Below are 26,986 nucleotides of genomic sequence, written 5' to 3'. Positions count from 1 at the left end.
AATGGCTGTAATTGTCGCAAAACTTGAATACGATCATGTCTACCCATAAAGTGACGTGCATTTGGACGTCACGTTTATCATACACAGTTCTCATTTCGGAAATCGCATTATCGAAACGTCGGCCAGTTCGATTATGGCACGTGTGCCTGTACGAAATGGCTTTGCCACGTTTCCTAATCCACAGGACGTACACTATACTATATATATCGACCTGTGCATCTCTCTCTATATTTAGTAATTTATGTGACACTGAATTACAAATTTTGATAATTACAAATCATTTTAATCAAATTAAAAGTTTTTCTCGAGAAGCAATTTTAATTAATTTTTATCTAATTTGGGGTAAATTTCAATTGCACTAAAAATTTAAATAAAAAATAAGAAAAAAATTATATTTTTAATAATTTAATACTAGCAGTAAAAATACTGGTCATAGTGATTTCAATTCTAAATTTCTAACGCAAAAAATATCAAATTCTGTATAATTTAATATTAGCATTAGAAATACAAGTAGTGAAAATAATAACTGTACAGCAACTCATAATAAAAATATGATAGTAAAAATACTGGTAGAAACAGTAATAGTAAAAAATAGTAGTAGAACTACTAGTTGAAATACTGGTAGTAAAAAAATAGTAGTAAAATAAAAGTAAAAAGATTCTAATCGTAAAAGTAACAGCAGTAGAAATACTAGTATTAAAATCAGCCTGATTAAAATCAATAACTATAAAGCAACTGATAATAAAAAAATAGTAGTAAAAATACTAGTGGAAATACTGATAGTAAAAGAATAGTAGTAGAAATACTGGTATTAGAAATCCTGGTAGTAAAAATATACTAATAAAATAAAAGTAAAAATACTAATAGTAAAAATAAAAGTTGTAGAAATATTTGTAGTAAAAACAATAGCTGTACAAACGCTGTTAGTAAAAAATAGTAGTAAAATAAAAGTAAAAATACTAATACCAAAAATAACAGCAGTAATAAAATATTTGTAGAAATACTAATAGTAAAAATAATAGTAAAAATAATAGTAGTAGAGTCACTAGTAGTAAAAACAATAACTGTACAGCAACTGATAATAATGATAATAAAAATTTGGTAGTAAAATAAAAAAAAAATAAATAAAAAAAAATAAAAAAAATAAAAAAAAATATAAAATAAAAAAAAAAAAAAATATAAAATAATAAAAAAATAAAATAATAATAATAATATAATAATAATAAAAAATATTGATAGCAAAAGAATAGTAGTAGAAATACTGGTAGCAAAAAAATAGTAGTAAAATAAAATTAAAAATACTAATAGTAAAAAAAAGTAGTGGAAATACTGGTAGCAAAAAATAGTAGTAAAATAAATGTAAAAATACTAATAATAAAACTACTACTAATAATAGCAGTGGAAATACTAGTAGTAAAATATTTGTAGAAATACTAACATTAAAAATAGTAGTAGTAGAAATAATAGTAGTAAAAACAGTAAATAAAAACAATAAAAAACAGTAAACTGGTAATAAAAATATAGTAGTGAGAATACTAGTAGAAATACTAGAGTAATAGTACGAGGGAAATAGTACGAGAATAATAGTAAAAATACTGGTAGTAAAAATATACTAGTAAAATAAAAGTAAAAATACTAATTGTAAAAATAAGAGCAGTAGAAATACTAGTAGAAAAATATTTTTAGAAACAATAATAGTAGAAATAAAATTTTTAAAAATACTACCACTAAAAATAAAATTAGTAAAAATACTACCATACTTGAATAATACCATTACCCCCACTAATTAATTAATACCGTTCACATTTCATCGTCATAATAAAAAAAAAAACAGCAAAAAAAAATATCAACTTTTTGAATAATTTAATTAACAAACTGTATATACATGTATGTTCGAATAGTTATATCTGACAATCGTGTCAAAATCAACTGTAAATTATATTTTATTGTTATTCCAATCGACAGGGAACTTGATTCGAAACTAATTAGTTTTGTATTGTGCTTTCGTGTCGATCGAAATAAGGCTAAATTGAAATTTAATTTTGACACGATTGCTCGATAGAACTTTTATTTACACTCCACTTGTTATATGTCCAGACTGATTCTTTATTTTTCTCTCTCACTCTCTCTTTCTCTCTCTCTCTCTCTCTTTTTACGAGTGGTCAGCGTCAAAATTATTTACAATTTTATTCTATCAACATTTTTCACTGGTAGCATTTAACTTTTTCCTTTTTGATGTAATTCGCTTAATTTTTTTTTATATGTGCTGAAAAAATTAATACCAATTAATTGTCCCATTTGACGGTATTAATTTTTGTTTAATTTATCAGAAGAAGAAAATTTATCTGGTAATTGTTTTTATTAATTTTAATTAATATTAATTAGTATTATTTAAGAATTTCTGTAATTTAATTATTTTTATAAGTTATATAATTTTTGACATCAATTCAAATATTTTCAAAATCTAATATTTTCATAAAAATTCTCAACAGAATTAAATTATTAAAAAAAAAATATAATAAAAATTCGTTGTAAGAATTCAATTCTTTTCCTAAATAATAAAATTCTTTACAGGATTTCAATTATTTAAAAAAAATGTAATAAACATTCCTTTCAAACATTTAATTATTTCCCTAAATAATAAAATTTTTCACAGGATTTCAATTATTTAAAAAAATGTAAGTAATACATATTCTTTGCAAAAATTCAATTATTTAAAAAAATGGAATGAAAATTCGTATTGTAAGACTTTAATTATTTTCCTAACTAATAAAATTCTTCATAAGATTTCAGTTATTTAAAAAAATGTGATGAAAGTTCGTTGCAAAAACTCAATTATTTTTAGAAATAATAATATTCTTCACAAGATTTCAATTATTTAAAAAAATGTAATAGAAATTCGTTGCAAAAATTAAATTATTTAAAAAAATGTAATAAAATTCGTTGTAAGAATTCAATTCTTTTTCTAAATAATAACATTTTTCAGAGGATTTCAATTATTTAAAAAAATGTAATACAAATTCGTTGTAAAAATTCAATTATTTCTAGAAATAATAATATTCTTCACAAGATTTCAATTATTTAAAAAAATGTAATAAAAATTCGATAAAAAAATTCAATTATTTTCATAAATAATAATATTTTACACAGGATTTCAATTATTAAAAAAAATGTAATAAAAATTCGTTGCAAAAATTCAATTATTTTTATAAATAATAATATTCATCACAAGATTTCAATTATTTTTAATACAACTTAAAGTAAGTTCTTCAAAAAATGTAATTAATTTCAAAAATTTTTATTAAAATCCTTCAAAAAAAATAAATGAAAAATTATCAACTATTCTTTTTAATAATTTTTCCATAGTTTCTAGACAATTTTCAAATCCATTTGTATACAACTGTTATTTCACAAAATGTTGATTATTCAGAAATTCTTTAATTAAATATTTGAAAAATATAAAAATAAAAATTTGTTTCTCAAAATTGAATTCTCATAAAGCATTTTATTAACAAATTTTTTAAATAATTGAATTTTTTCGACGAATTTTAATAAAAATTTCAAGAATAATTACATTTTTCATGGAATTTGGTTAAAATTGTATTAAGAATATTTGAAATTCTACGATGAGTTTTATTATTCAATGAAAATAATTGAATCTCGTTAAAAAATTTTATTATTTATGAAAATAATTGAATTATTGCGAAGAAATTTTTTTAAAAAAATTTGTAAATAGTTGAAGTTTTGTGAAATCTTGAATATTTATGATAATAATTGAATTTTAAAGAAGAATTTTATTATTTTTAAAGATAATTGAAATTTCATATTTTATATATTAAAAAATTAAATAACGCTAATTATTAATACTGCAAATTTAATTTTTTCCAGTACTTTAATAAAAATCCCTGACTTTTCCCTGATTTTCTTGAACAATTCTATTGTTCCTGACTTTTTCCTGACTGGCCTGACCTGTGGCAACCTTGATGGTTACAATAGAAACTGTTTCCACAGCAACCGATGCTGTGGTAACCATAGCAACCACTGACATAGCAACGGTTGCTATAATTATGGTTACCATATCAAATTTTTGTATAGCAACCATTGCTATGGTAGTAGTAACCATAAGAACCGTGGTTACAAAAATGGTAACCATAGTCAACTCAATTAAATTTTTTTATCTAATAGACCAAAGGTTCTAATATTTACCATTAGGTTCTGAAAATAAAGGTCTAATATCAATTAGGAAATAATCTAATATCAGTAAAGGAATATAATTATTAATAAGAATAAACATAATAATTAAAGTGTTCAGTAAAATTCGGAATATTGTCCAATATTGCAATTATTACTGTATAAATAATTAAATAGTGAAGGGAAAGAAAATAGTCGCAGGAGAGACAAAGCACTGGTAGGAGAATTGAAAAAAAGTTTCCACTCGGTAGCTAGAGAGAGGGAGAGAGAGAGAGAGAGACGTTTTTAATTCTCTCTGTGTTTTATCTCTTCGATGAAATATTGACAAGAAAAGGACAGACATTTTAGAGGGAATTCACAATACTGGTTAGTATATAGGACTATTGATTACCTTTGGCAAAACAAGGAGGGCGGCCTCTATAGAAAGAAAAGAACTTTTTCGATATATATATATACAACACCAGAAAATACATAGTTAACACATGTATATATATATGTATATAACAACCTAAAGAGATTGTAGTCAGAGTGAGGGTGGTAAGTTATCAGTGCTGTAACTACCTATCGACTATACCGTCACTAGAAATAGGAGGATATTGTTTTTAGGTTGCGGTTTTGCGTTCGGCGGATTCGAGGGTTCCGATGTAGGGAAGGAGAGTGAGAGAGGGAGGAGGTGTCCCTCTCCTGGGAAATTGGACCTGGAGTTTCGCTGGCAGCACACTCTCGCCGCTCATTTATTACGTTGCTTTACCTCTGGGTGGCCAAATTCATGGCCCACCCTGAATCTACACTGCTGGTGCGGCGGCCATAGGATCGTTCACCTTTACGCCGTTCAAATCTGCCGGACAGTGAATTGGCTCATCGCCATATTTATTGGGATAGGCGAAATCGCGTATCAAGCAGAAAATCCCATGACCATGTGCAAATGCAATATCTTGCACGCAATGAACCATTTCACAAGAAATATTGCCCCTTCATGCACAAAAAATAGAGAGAGAGAGAGAGAGGGAGAACCACCCTTTCAGTCTCTCGGCAATCTTCCCGATATTAGTGATAAAAGCCTCCTTCCACTCAGACGTATACTCAAACTGCTACTTTTTTTTTTCGTAAATTTCGAACCAAAATTTTCATACTCCGAAAAAAATTTCTAGTATGTTTGACTACTTTTGAACTACGCGGTCCTCAACTGAATTCAAAAAGTTATATTAACTACCGAAAAGTAGTAAAAATAACTAAGAATGTAGTTGGTGTAATCAGATTTCATAGTTGTTCTTATAATTTAACTACTTTTTTTTAGTTCATATCTGAACTATTATTCTTTAACTACATCAAAAGTAGTAAAATCATCTACACGAAAATTGTTAGCAAAACTAAAAAAGTAATTAATTTAACAGCTTTCCACTCAACTATATGTTAAAAATAAATTAAGTTTAATGCGTGGGAGTCGAATGTATCACAAGAAAAAAAAGAAACAATGCGTAGAATAAAGTGTAATAATACTAATAATAGTGTATTGACTTACATGGTTGAACAAGAAGTTGAACAAGAACAAATGGAAAAAAGATCAAAATTGAACAACAAGTTTAATGCTCAAGAGCACGAATATATACAGGAAAAAAGAAGTGTTATTTTTTAACACTAAAAGTAGTGTTAAAACAACACGCAACATTTTTAACCAACACTGTGTGATTTTAGCACTTCATTGATGTTAAAATAACACTAGAGTGTGTTAAATTAACACTAGAGGTTGTTAAATTAATATACATATTTAATGGGGTTAAAATAACACAAAAATTGTGTTAAAACAACACCATCTAAAAAGTACACGCAACAAATTTAACACATATTTTTTTCTGTGATAGGTAATAGTAGTTGAAGATTTGGACCAAATTTTTTTCAGTGTAGTTTCACAGGACAATAAAACCTCAAAGGCACCGCAAGTATACCAGGGTTGCCACAAAAATTTAATTTTGTTTTTCCCTGATTCCCAGACATTTTGACACGTTTTCCCTGACCCTAAAGAATATTCTGATTCACTCTTAAATTAGATAGTCAAAAAAAGAAATGTTCTATTACATTTATTAACGAATTTCTTTAATTGTAAAACTGAGCGCTCGAACAACTTGTTCGACGCTAGAAAAATTTTCGAACGTCAAAAGAGTTGTTGCATTGGAGCGCTTAATTATTTAAAAACACCAATAAATTAATTTTTAAATAAATAATCAATAATTATTATTTTTTCATAGGAATTAAGATTTTCAAAATTTCTAATTCTAATAATTATAATAATTAAAGTTGACAGAGTGATAAAATCTTTATTTTATATAATAATAATATAATAAGAATACTGTTACTGTAACTTCTTTAAAATTATTTTCATCATTTCAATTCAATTATATTATTAATTTCTACAATTTTTAAATAAAATTCTTCTTTAAATCTCAAATTAATAATTTTTCATAAAGTTCTTTTGAGAATTTTTAAATTCATTTGTTTACAATTCAATTTTATGAAATTTAGATTATTCGGAAATTTGTCAATTAAATATATACATTGGAAAATGAAAACTTTAAATAATTTTAAAAAATTTCTATTGAGCTTTTTGAAAAAAAAAATTAGTTTCATCATAGAATTTTGAATATTAAAAGTATGAAAAATTACAATTTTCAAAGACTTTAATTTAAAACTTTTACAAAATTCAATTATTTCAAAAAATTGCAATTATTAGTAACTTCTCAAAAATTCAATTATTATCTAAAACTTTACATTAAATTAATTTTTAAATCAAATTTTATTCGAAAATTCTATGAGAATTCAATTATTTAAATACAAAGAAAATAATTTTTGAATAATTGAATGTTTCTTAAAACTGAATTCCCATGCATGTAACGAAATAAATAAATAAATTATGCCAAGAAATTTTTAAATAATTGAATTTAAAAATAATTACACTTTTCGAGGAATTCGATTAAAATTCTATTAAAAATAATTGAAATTCTGCAAAGAGTTTTATTTTTTATGAAAATAATTGAATATTTATGCGGAGAACTTTGTCAAAATTGTTTTTTAATAATTGAATTCTTTTAGGGAATTTTATTAAAATCGTAATATATTGAAAATCATTGAATTAAGAAAAATAATTGAATTTTTCTAATGAATACTATTATTTAAAAAAATAATTGAATCGTGCAATGATTTTTATTAAAATTTCTGAAAATAATTGAATTTTGCTATTCTTTTATAACGATAATTAAAATATTAAGAATTTTGAAAATAATTAAATTCTTGTTATGAATATTGTTATTTATGAAAATAATTGAATTTTGCAAAGAATTTTATTAAAATGCCTCAAAATAAATTGAATTTTGCAAAGCATTTTAATATAAGTCCTTAAAATAATTGAATTTTCAGGAATAATTTTGTTATTTATCGACATAATTGAATTTTTTCAAAGAATTATTTATGTAAATCATTGAATCCTCGCGAACGATTTCATTAGAATTTCTTAAAATAATTGAATTTCTATGATAAAATTTATTACTTTTAAAAATAATTGAATTCTTGTGATGAATATTGTTATTAATGACAATAATTGAATTTTGCAAAGAATTTTAATATAATGTCTTAAAATAATTGAATTCTTTCGAAAAATTATTTATGTAAATAATTGAATTTTTGGGAAGAATTTTATTAAAATCTAAAAGAATGATTTTATTATTTCAAAATTCCTGTGAAAAATTCTAATATTTTTCTAAATAATTGAATGCTTACAAAGAATTAAAAAAAAAATTTTTTTTTAACTAATTAATTTCTGCGAGGAATTGAAATTAATTTTTTAAGAATAATTACATTTTCCGAGAGATTCCTGTTAAATTTTATTAAAATTAATTGAAATCCTGCGATGAATTTTATTATTTATAAAAATAATTGAATAGTTGATAAGAATTTTATTAAAATTTTCAAAAATAATTGAATTTTTGGAAAGAATTTTTATTAAATTGTTTTTAAATCATTGAAATCTTGTGAAGAATATTATTATTTCTAAAAATAATTGAATTTTTTCAACGAATTTTCATTACATTTTTTTAAAGAATTAAAATCCTGTGAAGAATATTATTATTTATGAAAATAATTGAATTTTTGCATCAAATTTTTATTACATTTTTTAAATAATTGAAATCTTGGGAAGAATATTATTATTTCTAAAAATAATTGAATTTTTATTACATTTTTTTTAAATAATTGAAATCCTGTGAATAATTTTATTACCTAGGAAAATATAATTGAATTCTTACAGTACAAAATTTTATTACACTTTTTTTCAAATAATTGAAATCTTCTGAAGAATGTTATTATTTATCAAAATAATTAAATTTTTGCAAAGAATTTTTATTAAATTTTTTTAAATAATTGAAATCCTAGGAAAAATTGTATTATTTATAATAATAATAGAATTCTTACAACGAATTTTATTACATTTTTTTAAAAAAGAAGACTTGGAGTGATCGATATCTTCATGTTTTATAATAAAATTTTTTGTAAGCAGTTGTTTTGTGAAAAAAATAGCAAAAATTTTAATTATTAAAATTGAATTAGATAGTTTTTAATCAATGTAGATAGGAAAGACCAATCGAAGACAGGTACGACACCGACTGTGTGTAGGTATACACATTTACGCTAGTGGTGCATCTCTCGCGATGAGAAGACTTTGAATCGCGAATCGGACAGGACGCATTAGTATCCCTTATATTCAGTCGTTAACGAGTGTTAGGGCAATTAACACGCGAAGGGGTTGAACCGACGCTATAAATAATGGAACCAAGGCGTCCCTGAACGTTGGGTTAATTGACGGAATAGGAGTGGGAGAAGGAAACTAGTGGTTGCTACTATACTCGTGAGTATAAATACACACTACTCTCTAGTTTTGTGTTTTGTGCGCGGGGCGTATATGGTTTTCTAACATATATATATGTATATTCAAACGATTCTCAGTTGTGTGTGCCAGATTTTCCCGTCTTTACTATGCAAATTCTACAACTGCAGAAGCGAAGAAAAAAAAATTTATATATAAACGCCTTCCCAGTCGCCATTCTAAACTGATGTAACTTTTCAAAATAACAGACTTTTACTCACAGCTACCGGCCAACATTTTTCGACGCCATTGTACACTGAAAAAAAATTTATTTGATTCAAGTAACCGATTAATTGACTATTATCAATTAAATATTTACTTGAATTAAATAATATTTATTGGTGTCAATTAAATGGTTCAATTCATATTTGAACCAATAATTGAATTCCTGAGAATAATTTTATTATTTATGACAATAATTGAATGTTTGCTCGCAATTAAAAAAATTTTTTTTTAAATATATCAATTCTTTTAGGAACTTTTTTATTAAAATAGTAACTATTAAAAATAATTGAATTTCGAAAAAAGTTTGTAAATAATTGAATCAATTACTTAAAAATATTTTTATAAAATTCTTCCCAAGAATTCAATTCTTTTGAATTCTACGAGAAGTTTTATTATTTATAAAAATAATTGAATTATTGACAAGAATTTTATAAAAAATTTGTAAATAATAAAATAATTGAATTTCTGAGAATAATTTTATTATTTATGATAATAATTAAATGTTTGCACAGAATTTTATAAAAAAAATTTTTAAATAATTCAATTCTTTTGGCAAATTTTTTATTAAAATAGTAGATATTAAAAATCATTGAGTTGAGGAAAATGTTTGAAAATAATTGAAATTTTGACAAGAATTTTATTAAAATTTTTGAAAATAATTGATGTGCGTTCAAGCGCAAGCGTCAATAAACAAGGACAACAGAGGGGGACGTTAGATGACTCGTCTTCTCACTGTATTGACAATATCGAAAAATTCGAATTTTCTCGTTCGAAACATAAAAAGAAAAATTAATTTCCCATCAAAGTAGAAAACAAATTTGATTTTATTAATACAGATATTGAAAAGAGTTGAAGAGTTCTTTCGTTCGAAAAAAAAAACTAATTTATATTCCATGTGTGCTGTGTGTGCCTGCCACGTGTGTCTGTTTTTACAAATTGAAGCGGTGTATTCTGTAAGTACACCAAAAGTACGAGTGTAAACTCTCGCTACGTGCCATACCGGGAAAACCTGCTTGTGTATTCATGCCAATGATAATACTCCTATTTCTAAAGTATAATGGCACTTGGGATGAGGCCAAAGCATCGCTGAGGTGTAAAATAACGTCCAGACGCAAGCAAAGGACACTTATTTGGTTGGTGGGTCCCCCCTATCTTTGAAACCAATAACAATCCCAACAAACTTTCCCCGAAAATTGATCTCGGAACAAGCCGGGAATATCTTTCGATAAAATCTCAAAACATTGCATATAATACGGGAATTACAATTTTTCATATCATTTTAATGAATTTTTTAAAACATTCGTATAGGAGATTTTTTTCTTTTATGGAACTTTTTTCTTTTATGCGCAAAACTATTTATTTTATGTATAACGATTTTTCGTTTTATGTCCGGATTTTTTGTTGTATTTTTGGTTTGAAAATAAGAAAGAGTTATTTCTTACAATCAGAAAGGAAAATTCTTCGTTCTTTTAACGATTATTTTCCGATTTTTATTTTATTTTGTTTTATTAATTTTACGATTTTTAACTCTGAATTTAATTAATTAAAAATAAGTTTTCTACAGTACTAATTAGTTTTTTTTTTGAGGGAAGGGAAATTAGTAGATTTTTCGATCTTTTAGGTTTAGAGAAAACTTGCAAATTTTTGCCAATTGACGACCAAAATTAAAAACAAAAAAAAAATACTGCAAAAATTAAGTGAAAATCGAAAAGTGAAAGTAAAAATATTCCACTTACCCGATTATCATTATTAAATAGTGAAATTACATTCCAACCGAGTGATCCAATTAGTCTAATAAGGAAGTTGACCTACGTACCTGTAACACAAAAAAAGTTATCGTTAATAAGAATTGAGTAAGAAATTTTTTAGCAAATAAATAAATACAAGAACTCTTAAATACAATTAAATAAATACAAAAACTCATAAATACAATTAAATAAATAAAAAAATCATAAAATTATAATTAAATAAATAAAAATTCATAAAAATTCATAAAAATAAATAAAAATACATAAAAATAAATTAAAATAAATTAAAATTCACAAAGATACATAAAGATACATAAGAATACATAAAGGAATTCAATTATTTTGGAAAAATTACAAATAATTGCAGAAATTCAATTATTTTCAAAACTAATAAAATTCTTTTTATAAAATTCCAATTATGTTCAAAATTTTAAAAAAATTCTCGTCAAAATCCCAATTATCTTTATAAATAAAAGTATTCTTCATCAAAGTTCAATTATTTTCAAAAATGTCAATAAAATTCTTGTCCCAATTTCAATTATTTTCAAAAATAAAATGCATTTTTCTAATTTCAATGATTTTCAATATTTACTATTTTAATAAAATTTCCCAAAAATAATTCAATTATTTAAAAAAAATTTAATAAAATTGTACGTAAAAATTTCATTATTTTCATAAATAATAAAAATTCCACTGGAGTTCAATTATTTTGGAAAAATTACAAATAATTGCAGAAAATCAATTATTTTCAACACAAAAATAAAATTCTTCTCATAAAATTCAAATATCTTTCAAATTTAAAAAAAATTCTCGTCAAAATCCCAATTATCTTTATAAATAACAAAATTCTTCCTCAAAGTTCAATTATTTTCAAATCAATTTCAAATTCCCAAAAATAATACGCAAACATTTAATTATTTTCATAAATAATAAAAATTTCTCAGGAATTCAATTATTTTCATAAATAATAAAAATTTCTCAGGAATTCAATTATTTTCATAAATAATAAAACTTCTCGAAAAAATCAAAAGAATTGAATTCTTGGGAAGAATTTTATAAAAATCTTTTCAAGTAATTGATTCAATTATTTACAAAAATTCTTCGAAATTAAATTATTTTCAATATCTACTATTTTAATAAAAAAGTTTCCAAAAGAATTGATATATTTAAAAAAAATGTTTTTTTAATTCTGAGCAAACATTCAATTATTTTCATAAATAATAAAATAATTATTCTCAGGAATTCAATTTTATATAAATTTTTTATAAATTCCTTGCGCAATAATTCAATTATTTTTATAAATAATAAAATTTTTTCAATTATTTTCATAAAAAATAATTAAAAATTGTAGAAAATAATAATTGATTTGAAATGATGAAAATAATTTTGAAAAAGTTACTGTAAATATTATTCTTATAAAATATAAAACAATGATTTTATCACTAGGTCATCTTTAATTATTATAAAACATGAAGAAATCGATCACTCCGAGTCTTCGACTCGGAGCAATCGCTATCTTCATGTTTTATAAAAATATTCTTATAAGTTAATGAATTTAAAAAGATTTGAATTTGAAATTTTTTGAAATTTTTAATTCGTACGGAAAAATAATATTTAAATATTTGTTCAAAAAAAACTTATTGATGTTTTCGAATAATTTTACAATTAAAAAAATTCGTAAATAAATGTAACAGAACATTTTTTTTTAGAAAAATTTTTGTCTTTATTTTCTAAAAATTTAAAAAGTTTCAATTTCATTTTCAATTAAAATTTGTAATTGAAAACTAGAATAGAATATGTAATGTTTCTTTTCCAAAAGAAAAGAATGAGTTTCTAAACAATACTGTTATTGAGAAATATAAATTATGCATAAAATATTTCCTATTTCTTAATTATAATTTTTTTAACAATTAACAATTTTCTATTTTTTAAAAATAGAAAGGAATCAAATTTGCATAATTTAGATCAGTCAAACGAAATTTGTTATTGAAAAAAGCATATAATAAACAAAATTTATTTGTTAATCATAATTTTTTTATGATTTTCTAATTTCAAATATTCTTTTATTATAAATCATGAAAAAATACCTGCATTTTTTCGATCTGTCAAACAATATTTTTTAAAGAAAAAAAAACAAAAAAAAAAAAAACAAAAGCATACACAAAAACTAACTTCAAAGTGTGGACAGACAGAATGAAATAATAAAATACGAAGATTATTGTAGTTAATTTCAAATTAATAACCTTTCTAATAAATTCCTACCATCATTAATATCACTCCAATAAAAAAAATTGATTTCCAATTTCCAGCAAAATTTGCATTTTTCCTTCGCTCCTCTTTTTTTTCTCTTTATATATTATACAATTTTATTTCCCTCGATCTTAACTGATTCAAATTTTAAAGGGGAAAACTTGAATTTATCCCCTCTATATACATATAATGCGCCTAGAATTGCCACCAAATACTGTCTGGTCAACAGATTTTATCGTCGTTTTTAACCATCGAATGAAAGAGAGGAAAAAAAGGGAAATAAAAAAAAAGAAGGAAAAAAAAACGTTAAAAAGTCATAAGCTGGAGGCTTAAGAGAATTTAATCCATAATCAATTGATCACGACTAATCGTTCTCAGGATTTGTAAGATATTATCGTTTAAAAATATATATCCCAATGCCAGACAGGAAGGCAAATAATAATAATAATGAGAGACGAATTTACCGTGAAGATATCGAAATGGTATAAATGTACTTTTAATTAATGTTCTCTCGATATTATATTAACAGTAATCAGTTGAAAACTTACAGAGTTTGCATTGTATATACTGCTATTTACATTGAATACGCAATTTAATTAACTGGGATTCGTTAATTATTCATATCCATATAGATTTACACTTCAATTTTCATCAAATTATCTGATATCATTATACAGGAGATATTGATTTTAATATATATTATATTGATTAATATCTTGTATTTTAATTATAATGTATTCTAATGGGAAAATTGCTAATTTATTCAGTTCTTGATTAATCATTCATTCACTTTTTCGTTAATTAATACTTTATTTTCAATGTTTATTATTTACCTTTTTAACCTGTTTATTGAATATCCCCTCTAAATTGATGAAATTATATCAAATAGATTTAAATTTAAAAAACAAAATGATAAATTACGTAATTTATTTTTCTCCAATTTTGATCATTAATAAGAATTATTTATTATTATCATTAATTATTAGAATTTCAAACATTATTTATTTTATAACTATAACAATTTTATGTCTCACCACAATAATTTACAATGCAGACTATTTACTTCACTTCGTTTATGAGAGAACTTTCATGCCATCTAGGCGGCAATTTAATCAACTATTTGGCGCGAAATTCAAAAAAAAAAAAAAAGAAAAATTCTAATAATACTATATTAATAAATATAAAATTGATTAGAAAGTTATAGAAAAAAAGTTTAAAAAAAGAGTAAACAAAATAGAATAAAAATTATAGAATAGAAAAATTATACAGAATTGAAATATTTATAGAATATAACAAGTGAAACTGAATAATAAATTTAGAGCAATTGAATAAAATTTTTCAAAATATATATTTATTCTTTTCCCAACGGATGCGGTGTATATGAAAAATAAAAATATCGTTGAGTTGAGTTGACAGTGTCACCTTCTTTAATAAATTAGAGACAGATACAAAACAAGTTGAAAAGAAACTTTTTTTATTATTTATTTATTTATTTTTTTTTTGAAGGTGAGAGGCGGAAGGGGGGGGGAGAATTTCAAAGTATACGAGCAACTTTATACGTCTTTCAAGATTGACTTCTATTCTAACTTTCTCGAAACATTTCTGAACCCAATGAAATAAGTCTTTTGAGAATCATAAGTCATTTAAACATCGCTGACTCCAGAAAGTAATGAAACTCCATTAATACTTGAACTTTATATATTATTATTATTATATTTCTATACCTCCTTCTCAAATTAATAAAGTTAAATCATAGTCTCGGCGATTTAACAGTATTTTTCAGACATAATTCTCCGTTATCAACTTTTTATTCTTATCAATATCGTAGATTTACACTTCTCTATAGAATTTTTACAATTTTCGTTGTATTTTTTTTTTTTTTTTTTATTTAATTTGTTTAGAAGATTATTATTTTTTTTTTATTTACTGTTTTTGACTATCTTTATTATTGATTCATTAATTATTATTTTTCAATTGATTATTTTATTCCTTTTAATTATTCGCCTCCGAAAAATCAAAATTGAAATAATTCACAGTTGAAATTAAATAAATTTATTTAAAACTTTAATCATTTTATTACAAAATAAAAATTAACATATTATTATAGTAAAACAACACTTAAAATTTTCAAAGATGTTAAAATGTTAAAATCTTTTGAAATTTAATTATTTCTAAAAATTCACAGTGTACAAGGCTTCTAATAAAAATATCAACAAATTTTTAAATAATTGAATTCTTTTGACGAATTTTAATAAAATTTTTATGAATAATTACATTTGTCGAAGAATTAGATTAAAATTGTATTAAAAATAATTGAAATTTTGCAATAATTTTTATTATTTATGAAAATAATTAAATTCCTAAGAAGAATTTTATTTTTTATAAAAATAATTAAATTATTGCGAAGAATTTCATTTTTAATGAAAATAATTGAAATATTGCAAAGAATTTTTTTTTTTATGAAAATAATTGAATTATTGCGAAGAAATTTATTAAAAGTTTGTAAATAATTGAAATCCTGAGAATAATTTTATTATTTATGAAAATAATTGAATGTTTGCACAGAATTTTATAAAATTTTTTTTAAATAATTCAATTCTTTTGGGTAATTTTTTATTAAGATAGTAGATACTGAAAAAAATTGAATTTAAAAAAATTTTTGTAAATAATTGAATCAATTACTTAAAAAGATTTTTATAAAATTCATTTTAAGAATTCAATTCTTTTGAATTCTGCGATTAGTTTCATTATTTATGAAAATAATTGAATTGTTACGAATCGAAATTTATAAAAAATTGATAAATAATTGAATTCCTGAGAATAATTTTATTATTTATGAAAATAATTGAATGTTTGCAAAGAATTTTGTGAAATTTATTTTCAAATAATTCAATTCTTTTGGGAAATTGTTTATTAAAATAGTAGATAATTAAAATAATTGAATTTCGAAACATTTTTGTAAATAATTGAATCAATTACTTAAAAAGATTTTTATAAAATTTATTTACTAAGAATTCAATTCTTTTGAATTCTACGATGAATTTTATTATTTATGAAAATAATTGAATTATTGCGAAGAAATTTTATAAAAAATTTATAAATAATTGAATTCCTGAGAATAATTTTATTATTTATGAAAATAATTGAATGTTTGCTCAGAATTAAAAAAATTTTTTTTTGAAATATATCAATTCTGTTGGGAAATTTTTTATTAAAATAGTAGATATTGAAAATAATTGAATTTCGAAACATTTTTCTAAATAATTGAATCAATTACTTAAAAAGATTTTTATAAAATTCTTCCCAAGGAGTCAATTCTTTTGAATTCTGCGATAAGTTTTATTTTTTATGAAAATAAATGAATTATTGCTAAGAAATTTATGAAAAAAATTTGTAAATAATTCAATTCTAGTGAAATTTTTATTATTTATGAAAATAATTAAATGTTTGCATGGAATTTTATTAAATTTTTTTCATATAATCCAATTCTTATGAAAAAATTTATTAAAATAGTGAAACGGCTCAGTGGTTTTGAATACTTGACTCGTAATAGCAAAAGTTGGGGTTCGATTCTTCGCGCCTGGGGATTTTTTCGTTTTTCAAAGCTAAATTTTACGAAACAATTTTGAAATTGAATTTGAATCATAACTGAAATAATTGAAATTCTAATAAATAATAATATTAATAATAATTATTGTAATAATGATAAAAATAATAATAATAATAATAATAATAATAATAATAATAATAATACTAATAATAATAATAATAATAATAATAATAATAATAATAATAATAATAATAATAATAATAATAATAATAATAATAATAATAATAATAATAATAATAATATATAAAAAATAATAATGATTTCCAATAATTTGTAGTATTTTCAGCGCAATGAGAAATTTTCCCACCGGGTAATTTTGAATACCTAATTAAAAATTTCATACATAAAAAAAGAAGATGGAGAAAATTCTTACGACTCAGTATGATAAAAGTTTATTAGAACTTCTCCGATTCGAGTCTAAAAAGCATTGTATAACAGATAATTTTTTCTTCTACAAAGCTCATTGTCAGAAAGTTACAATTTTTTCCTTCACTCATTTTTTTTTTTCTGTCTGTGTGAGACTCTTGGAAAATGTGTATAAGGCCACGACCGAGAAGAACGAAGGTGAAGGTTAGGATGAATAGGCGTGATAAAGAGAAAAGTTGCTCGAGGAGTGAAGATGGGCAGGAGAAATGAAACATAGTGAGGAGAATTTTCCTTTTTTTCCTTTTTTTCCCATTTTTTTTTTTTTTTTTTATCGCAAGAGAAAAATGAGCGTCGGGATATAAAAATGTTGAAGAGAGAAAAGGTATATTATCACAATAGGAACAGGACCGGAATTTGTACGAAAAGATGGAAGGCTTTAAAAGATATGATATATAAAAAAAAGAGGAAAGTGAGAAAAAGAAAGAGAGAGGAAAAAAAGACGAAATGTCCACTTTGCGCCGAAAGATTCAAGTTTCTGGCCTTTTACTATAAAGGTATAAATTAGACTCGTTTGTAGTTAATCCGATAAACGTGCATTAACAAGTTTTTAGTCGTAGTTTCTTCTTTATATATATATATATAGAGAGAGAGAGTTTTGCTTCCAAGTGCCTCGGCTATCGCAATATACCATCCGTTTCTGATTTGCCAAGAATGTTTATACCTTCTTACGGAACTAAATGCCAAACATTTTTCAGTATGAATTAAGAACATTATTTTTAATGAATAAGATATACTTTGTTAACGGATCAACTTTATTTTATCGATCGAATATTTTTTCTCTCCTGACTACATTCTAAAAGGTTTTAACGTCTCGAGAAAAATGGTATGAGGAAAAGACAGAAAAAGGAAGCAAGAAGAAAAAAAATGATTGAGAAAAAAAACATGATTTAAAAAATCACTAATTGAAATTATAAAACTAGGAAATATGTACTTATCAAGTGGTTAATTATTCAAAATAAAATTGAATAAAATTGAAGTAATTATAAGAAACTCTAAGAAGATAATAAATGGTATAATTAATAAATGCGGTACAAGGAAATAATATTCAACATAAAAAGAGGACAAAAAATCCTTCATAGGTCTTTTTCTACATATAATCGTTTCTAATTTTTTTGTGATGTACAAAATAGAAAATATTTAATTTTTCCCGAGAAAGTGGGGAAAATTTTGTTCAGTTACATAATTGGTGTGGGTTCATAATAATTGGTGTAGCACCTATTAAAACAAATTATATTCCCAAATTAAGAATCTTAATTCCTGATTTAAAGAATAAATTTTGTTCAGTGATAGAGGAGAATTATTTTCGTCTTGAGATGGATTAACTTTTTCCTTCGATTTTGTTTTTTTTTTTCCTTTTTTTTTTTTGCCGAAAAATTTTCAATCGGGTTTAATTTGAGGTTCGACAGACCGATTTAGTGATTCAAAAGCAGAGTGTAACTGGAAACGTAGTAAATAGTATAGGGCACACAAGACGAATTGAAGTGGTCAGAGACTGGTTCGCAGGTCTGTTTGTTGCGGTCAATCAGAGCAACGAGGTCGACGAAACCTATGTGTTCGATTAAAGGCGATCAGGAAATTACGTGGTGGCTTTGGCGAAATACTTGGAGTTAACTTCCCGATTGAGAGAAGTATATACTTCTCAATCAACTCAAGAACGTTTAGAACTTCTTATTCTTCTTCTCAATTCATATCTTTAACTGCGTAGAAAGCGATTTTTATTTTGTAATGTCTTAAATTTTTTTTAATTCCTCTATAGCATTAATTTCTCAAACTGATTATTATATTAATATCGAGAGATCGTTACATTATACAATTGCATTAGTTAATAGTTGTTTAAGTTGCTACTGGTCAGGGAATTCAGGGAAAAGTCAGGGAAAGTAGAATTTGTCAGGGAAAAGTCAGGAATTTTTAGTAAAAGTACTGAAAAAAATTAAAATTTTAAAATTCATAAGAAAACTCTGAATTTTGATTTTTTCCTAAATTTTTGAACGTTCAAGTGAACGAAATATTTTTCAGTGCGTTAATATTTTTAAAAATTACTAGACTGAAAGGAAAAATTTTATAATTGAACATTCGCTTAGTTAAAAATTAATAATTTAATTATAAAAAAAATATTTTGGAAACAAAATTTAAAAAATTTAAATTGAAAGGTGTAATAAAAATATCGTCGTTTATTTGAACGTTCGAAACTTTAGGGCCATGAAGTTTGATGCTTTTTTTTGTTTGCTTCATAAACTATGAAATTACTACGAATTCTACTAATGTAAAACCTTCAATTTTTTCTATTTCTGACAATAATTTCTTTTTAAATAACTTAATTTTTCAAGAACTATCATAAAATTATGACTTATAAATTATTTAATGAATAATTTTATTAAATCTAAATTAATTGAATTTTACAAGAATTGCGTTTACAATTTTCATAAATAGATGAACTTCAACAGGTTTTAATTTTAAATTTTACAAAATTTCAATTTTGAATTAATTTAATTAGAAATTTTAATGATTTTAGATTTTTGAAAAATTTGAATAATTCAAATTCTTCTGAAATTAGTTACATTCTTCAATATATATTTAATTAATTATTAAAAATAATAGATTAATAGAAGAATTTTAGTGAAAAATACTAAAAAAAAAATTGAATTTTGGAAAAGTTACAAATGATTGCAGAAATTCAATTATTTTCAAAAGTAATAAAATTCCTCTCAGAAATTCAATTATGTTAAAAATTTTTTTTTAATTTTCATCAAAATTTCAATTATTTTTTATAAATAATAAAATTCTTCTCCGAAATTCAATTATTTTCAAAAGTAATAAAATTCTTCTTAGAAAATCAATTATGTAGAAAATTTTTTAAAAATTCTTCTCCGAAATTCAATTATTTTCAAAAATTTTAATAAAATTCTTGGGAAAATTTTAATTATATATTCAAAAATTTTTCTCAATTCAATGTTTTTTAATATCTACTATTTTAATAAAATTTTCCAAAAAAATTCAATTATTTTCGTAAATACTAAAATTCTTTTTAGGAATTCAATTATTTTTACAAATAATAAAACTCATCGCAGAATTTCAATTATTTCTAATACAATTTTAATTTCAATTCCGTTGAAATTAGTTGAATTTTGTAATATCTATTTAATACTATTTCCAAAATTTAAATAAAAACGCAATTCTCAAAAGAATTTAATTATTAACGCAATTCTTACAAAGAAATAAAATTAATTATCTTTATAAATATCAAAATTTTTCTCAGAAATTCAATTGTTTTTAAGAATTTTAATAAAAATCCTTTGCAAAATTAAATTATTTTTGTAAACAACAATATAAATCACAAGAATAAAATTATTTTCAAGAGTAATAAAAAATTCTTTTCAGAAATTCAATTATTTTCAAAAAATAAAAAAAAAATTCTCGTTATAATTTCAATTATCTTTATAAATAACAAAATCCATCGCTAAAATCCAATTATTTAAAAAAAATTTAATTAAATTCTTCGCAAACATTTAATTATTTTCATAAATAATAAAAATTTCCCAGCATTCGAATTATTTACAAATTTTTTATAAATTTCTTCGCAATAAATTAATTATTTTCATAAATAATAATTTTTTTTAGTAATTCAGTTATTTTCATAAATTATAAAACTCATCGCAGGATTTTAATTATTTTTGGATACAACTTTAATCGATTTCCTCGAAAATTGTAATTATATTCTTAAAAATGTTATTAAAATTCGTAAAAGAATTCGATTATTTAAAAATTTGTTAATAAAATTTTTTATAAGAATTCAATTTTAAGAAACATTCAATTATTCAATAAATTATTTATTTTTGCATTTAAGTGATTGAATTCTATTTGAATAAAAATTGATTTAAAAATGAATTTCCGTGAAAATTTCAGACTATAAATGAATATTAAAAGCATAACGTGAATCATTAGAAATAATTTAATTTTGAAAAGGTTTCAATTTAAAATCTTTGAAAATCTAAATTTATCATACTTTTAACCGAAAATTTTGTAGAATTAATTTTTTTTTTTTTGAAATTATTGGAAGTTTTCATTTTCTTACAATATATTTAATTGAAGAATTTGCGAATAATCGATTTATTATTTATGAAAATAATTGAATTTTTGCAACGAATTTTATTTAATTTTTTAAAAATAATTTAATTCTTTTGAGAAATTGTAAAAATAATTGAATTCTTGCGAAGGATTTTATTAGAACTTATGTAAATAATTAAATTTTTTTGAAAACATTTTATGGTAATTGAAAATATTACAAAACATGAAGAAATCAATCACTTCGAGTCGAAGACTCAAAGTGATCGATATCTTCATGTTTTACAATAAAATTTTTATAAATTATTAATTTCAAAATAAAATTAAAAAAAAAATTCAATAAAACGTAGTATCAATCGATATTTGTATCAAGCAATGGAACTACCTTCTATACCATTATAATTTTCATAATAAAAATAAAGAAAAATAAATCGAAAAAAAAAATGTTAAAATTTACCTCTATCCGAGTTTTAAGTTACACGAATTTGTTTTTCCTCTTTTTTCTCCCGTTATTTTCGTCACTTTTCAATTAATATCACTTTACGTGTAGGTGAAAAAAGCTCAAAGCTCAGTTTTCTATTTAACATCCCCCCCCCCCTTTTTTTTCGCAGGCAATCTTCAAAGTGTGGATTTTTATATAGCAATATACGTGACCCGGATGTAGTCAACGAAGCAGAATGGAGTAAAAAAAAAAAAAATTGCTGCGAGCTGATACTCAAATAAAGAGTATTTCTTGTTTGTTTGTAACGGACAAGTGAGTTTGATGTCCTGAAAGGTCGTGTTACTCAATTTATGCGTCATGGAGACGACGTGATTTTAATCCTAAATCCAGTGTTCTGTGTTGCTCTTGAAGTTTCACATTATTCTCTCTCTCTCTCTCTCTCTCTCTCTCTCTCTCTCTCTCTCTCTCTCTCTCTCTCTCTCTCTCTCTCTTTCATTCGACACTTGTAAATCTAACTCTTCAAACAATATACACACTAGTTGAAAAAATGGAAATTATTTTTTTTTTTTTGCTTATATTTGTCGTTAAAAACTAGCGAGTAATAAACTCATAAAGAATAAAAAAGACCGTTCTTTAAAAGTGGAAAAAAAGAGAAGAGTAAAATAGTGTGTTTATTTGGTGAGCAGACACAAAAACGGAGCGTGTAAAATTATATTTGTTCACGTTCAACTATAGACCTCACGAACTCGTGTGCAATTAGGGAATTCAATTTTCAAATTGAAAATAATAAAATACAGTTATTCTCTGTATTTATATTCTCGATTAAGGAAAATTTAATTAAAATTATAAATATGCATGAGAAATATTTTTTACTGATTTATAATTGGAGAAATAGAAATTTAATTTACTTGCTGCGGGGGGAAAAAGAGGGAAATGTGGAATATTATTAATTTTGTGTGAAATTCTTGCTTGGTTGGACAATGAGAACATCAAATATAGAAATAACTTTCTAGAGTAGTATTTCTAATTAATCGTTTTTTTCTTTTAATACTTTTCTTCGCTAACTTTTCTTCTTCTTTTCTACCATCGTACAAGGTTGCCAGAAAAATTTTATTTTTACTCAAAAAATTCACTCAATTCACTCTAAAAATAATTAAATATACAAAAATGTTTGTAATACATTTTTGTTTAAATATCTTTAAGTGTTAAATTATTCGGAACATCAAACAGTTTTTTTTTATAATGAATATTTACTCATTATTATTATTTTTCCACAGGAATTAGGATTTAAAAAAATTTTTAATTTTAAATCCCTTGAAATTAAATAATTTACAAGAATTGACACTGTAACTGACACAAAATTATTTTTATGATTTTAATTCAATTATTTTTCCAAAATTTTTATTTATAGTTCTTCTCTAATTATAATTTTTAATAATATTTGAGAAAATTCCTTAAGAATAAATTAGTTATAAAATATAAAAAAAATTTCACTTAAAATATTTCTGTTATCCACTTTTTTTCAATATTCTATTTCATGAAATTTCAATAACATGGAAATTTTTCAGTTAAATATAATAAAATAAAAATAAATAAAATAATAAAATATCCAAAAATAAAACTAATTTCAAAAAAAATGTGAATAGAATTATTTTAAAACAAGAAAAATAATTTCTTCAGAATTTTTAATTGAAAGTTTTTAAAAAACAACTTTTCTATAAAACTCAATTCGAAATTTTTTAAAATTCAATCTATTTTAATAATATTAATTATAATATTTTAAAATATATAAATAGTTGTTTATAAATTAGTGTAGAAATAATAATTCATATTAATGCAAAATATGGTTTCTCTTAAATTTATTTTCCAAGAAAAACATCATTTTGGTTTACTTTCATGTCTTGTCCTACAGTACCGTCCGAAATTGTCAGTCCACCCATTTTCAAAGGAATGACAAAAATTTTTTAACATAAAATTCATAAAAAGTAAAATTTTTTTTGGTTTTTATTTTGAAAGACGATAAAATTTTAAAAAGAATAAGACCTTACAGAAGTCATTTGGCCAAAATTTGTAGAAGATATTCTTAAAAATCGTCATTTTCAATGTTTTACAAAAATTTGAATAACTTCTAAAATAATGAACGCTTTTTAATAATCTTAGGCTTATTTTAAAGACCATTTTCTACAGAATAAGAATTACTTATAGGCATTAACCTGTAATTTTTAACTTGGAGTAAGCATGACGTCAAAGTTGGACAAAAAAATTCAAAAAATTTGAAATAATATTATTAAAAGAAAAATAATTTTTGAAACTCAAACATATATTTTTATTAAATTTTCTTGAAAAATCTACACCATATCATGTTTTATATATGTTCTAGAATAGTTTTTAGTACAAAAAATTGATTTCAAATTTTTCCAATTTTTTTGTCTAATTTTGACGTCATGCTTATTCCAAGTTAAAAATGACAGGTTAATGCCTATAAGTAATTCTTATTCCGTAGAAAAAGACCTTTAAAATAAGCCTAAGATTATTAAAAAGCGTTCATTATTTTAGAAGTTATTTAAATTTTTGTAAAACATTGAAAATGACGATTTTTAGGAATATCTTCTACAAATTTTGGCCAAATGACTTCTGTAAGGTCTTATTCTTTTTAAAATATTATCGTCTTTCAAAATATAAACCAAAAAAATTTTAGTTTTCATGAATTTTATGTTAAAAAATTTTTGTCATTCCTTTAAAAATGGGTGGACTGACAATTGCGGACGGTACTGTATGTAGAATAAAAAATTTAATTTTTAGAAAATTTCTATTACTTCTGTTCTAATTAGTTCAAATTTTTACTAATTCTAATTTAGAGAATAAGTTTTGTGATAATATTATTGCAAAAAAAAAAATTAAAAATTAAATTATTTTCCACAATTTTGCACTAATTTGTGAAATTTTTTCTATTTCAAAAGTTAGCATTTTTTATAACTTTTTATAATTTTTAATCTGAAACAATTTAAATTTTACATATAGTTTGATAAAAATTTTTTAAAATAATTGATTTTTTTCGAGAAATTCAGAAATTTAATTAAAATTATTTTGAAAATAATTTAATTCCTGCAAAGATATTCGACATTTGTGGATAATTAATAATTAAATTACTAAATAATTAAATTATTCAGTAATTGAATATTTTTTATTAAATAAATCAATTTTTATTACAGTTATTGCAGAATTCAATTATTTAAATACAAAAATAAATAATTGATTGAATAATTGATAATTTCTTAAAATTTAAGTATTATATAAAATTTTATCAAAAATTTTGAAAATAATTTGATTTTTCCGAAGAGTTTAAATAAAATTTTTAAGCGTACAAGTATTTTTCAAGGAATTTATTTAAAATTCATTTAAAGTATTCTAAATAATTGAAATTCTTTGCCAAATTTTTATTTTTTTGAATTCTTGTAACGAATTTTATAAAAAAAATTTTTAAAAATTTCATTCCTGGGAAAAATTTGATTATTTGTAAAAATAATTGAATTGTTGAAAAGAATTTTATTAAAATTGTTGAAAATCATAAAATTCAAGAATTTTTATTAAGAATTTTGAAAATAATTAAATTTTTTGGAGGAATTTAATGAAAATTATTTATGAAAATAATTAAATAATTGCGAAGAATTTTATTATATGTATATAAAAGTAATTGAATTAATTGAAAAAAAATATAATAGAAAAATGTCTGACTAATGATTTATTTCTACTACTGCAAAAATTAATAATAAGAAAATACGTCTGACTGATAATTTACTTCTACTACTGAAAGGGAAAACTACGCTATTGATAACAATAAAATGTCTTACCAATAATTCACTTTTACTACTAAGAAGAAAAATTCACCTGACTAGTCATTTACTTCTACTACTGAAACGATAATTAAATAAAAGAAATAAAAATATTTCCATAATAAATAATAATTCTTTCTTCCAAATGGCAAAATTAAATTGTTTTCAAGAATTTTACTAAAGTTGTGAATATTTTAAAATTTCCAATCTGAAATAATTTGAAAATTAAAATTGATGTTTGCAAATAAAAAATTTTGTAATTTACATAATAATATATAAAAATTAAATACTGCGTTTCGCGCATAACTTTTGCTATAGTTGTTTATATTATTTATAAAAATTGAAAGCGCAACTTTTATAAAATTCAATTATTTTTTGAATTTTGAAAAAAAAATATTCGCAAAACAGTTATTTATATTTTAATTATTAATTATTTGTAAATAATATTTTTTGAATATTTTTTAAATAGTTTTTCAATAGTTTTTCAAGAATTAAATTATTTAAAATAAATTCTATTTCAAATCTGTAAAGTTGAATTTATTGTTAGAAAGAATTTAAAATTAATTACTTTTCAATATTTTTAAAGTTTGCTGGACAACAATATTTAAAATTTTCTCATCAATTCTTGAAATTGAATATTTTTCCCAGTACTTTTGATAAAATTCCCTGTTCAATTTTACTTTTCCCGATTTTTCCCTGAATTTCCTTCAACTGTCGCAACCCTGTTCGTACACTGAAGAAAAAATTTATTTGGTTTAAATAAACTGATTACTTCACTATTGTCAATTAAATATTTAATTGAATCTAATAATATTTATTAAAATCAATTAAATGGTTCAGTTCATATTTACTTCAAATACTGAAATTATTGGTTCAAATATAAATTGAACCAATTAATTGAAAACCAATAAATTGACTCGAATAAATATTATTTGATTCAAGTAATTATTTAATAAATAATAGTCAAGTAATCGTTTATTTGAATCAAAGAAATTTTTTTTCCAGTGTACTATCAGGAGACCCTGCGATGGCATTAAAGGTCTTTTTTTTGATAATCACTTTTTCGATGAATTTTACTCCTTTCTGCAATATACAAAGAAAAAAAGATGTTTTGACTATCCTAGAACCTAATAGTCTTGGTGAAAAATAATTCCTGTTACCACGAAGGTTAACTCATCAACTTTTGATCGATTCAAGTGGGAAATTCAAAGAAGAAGATGAAGAAGAAAAAAACAAAGAAAGTTGGGGAACAATTTTTCCAGCAGTTTATTAAGAAAGAAATGCATT

At 22.7% G+C, this 26,986-nt stretch overlaps 1 protein-coding gene across 5 annotated transcripts in view; it reads right to left on the bottom strand.

The window, feature by feature from the left end:
* LOC122508409 (latrophilin Cirl-like) overlaps nt 1-26,986 on the bottom strand; it is a 664,372-nt gene that overhangs the window by 544,108 nt on the left and 93,278 nt on the right. Inside the window, exon 1 of one of the 5 annotated variants that reach the window (XM_043621721.1) lies at nt 11,065-11,086. The exons of 3 other annotated variants lie outside the window; for them this stretch is intronic. The gene's annotated coding sequence lies outside the window, so the exon portion shown is untranslated. Of the gene's footprint in view, nt 1-11,064; nt 11,087-26,986 lie in introns of those variants that run through there. One more of the 5 variants, XM_043621722.1, reaches the window with a different exon arrangement.

The sequence above is a fragment of the Leptopilina heterotoma genome, unplaced genomic scaffold, assembly GCF_015476425.1.
Source record: "Leptopilina heterotoma isolate Lh14 unplaced genomic scaffold, ASM1547642v1 Lhet_54, whole genome shotgun sequence".
NCBI classification, from domain to species: domain Eukaryota; kingdom Metazoa; phylum Arthropoda; class Insecta; order Hymenoptera; family Figitidae; genus Leptopilina; species Leptopilina heterotoma.
The sequence above is the reverse complement of the archived record's forward strand: the minus strand, read 5'-3'. Positions and strand labels throughout refer to the sequence as shown.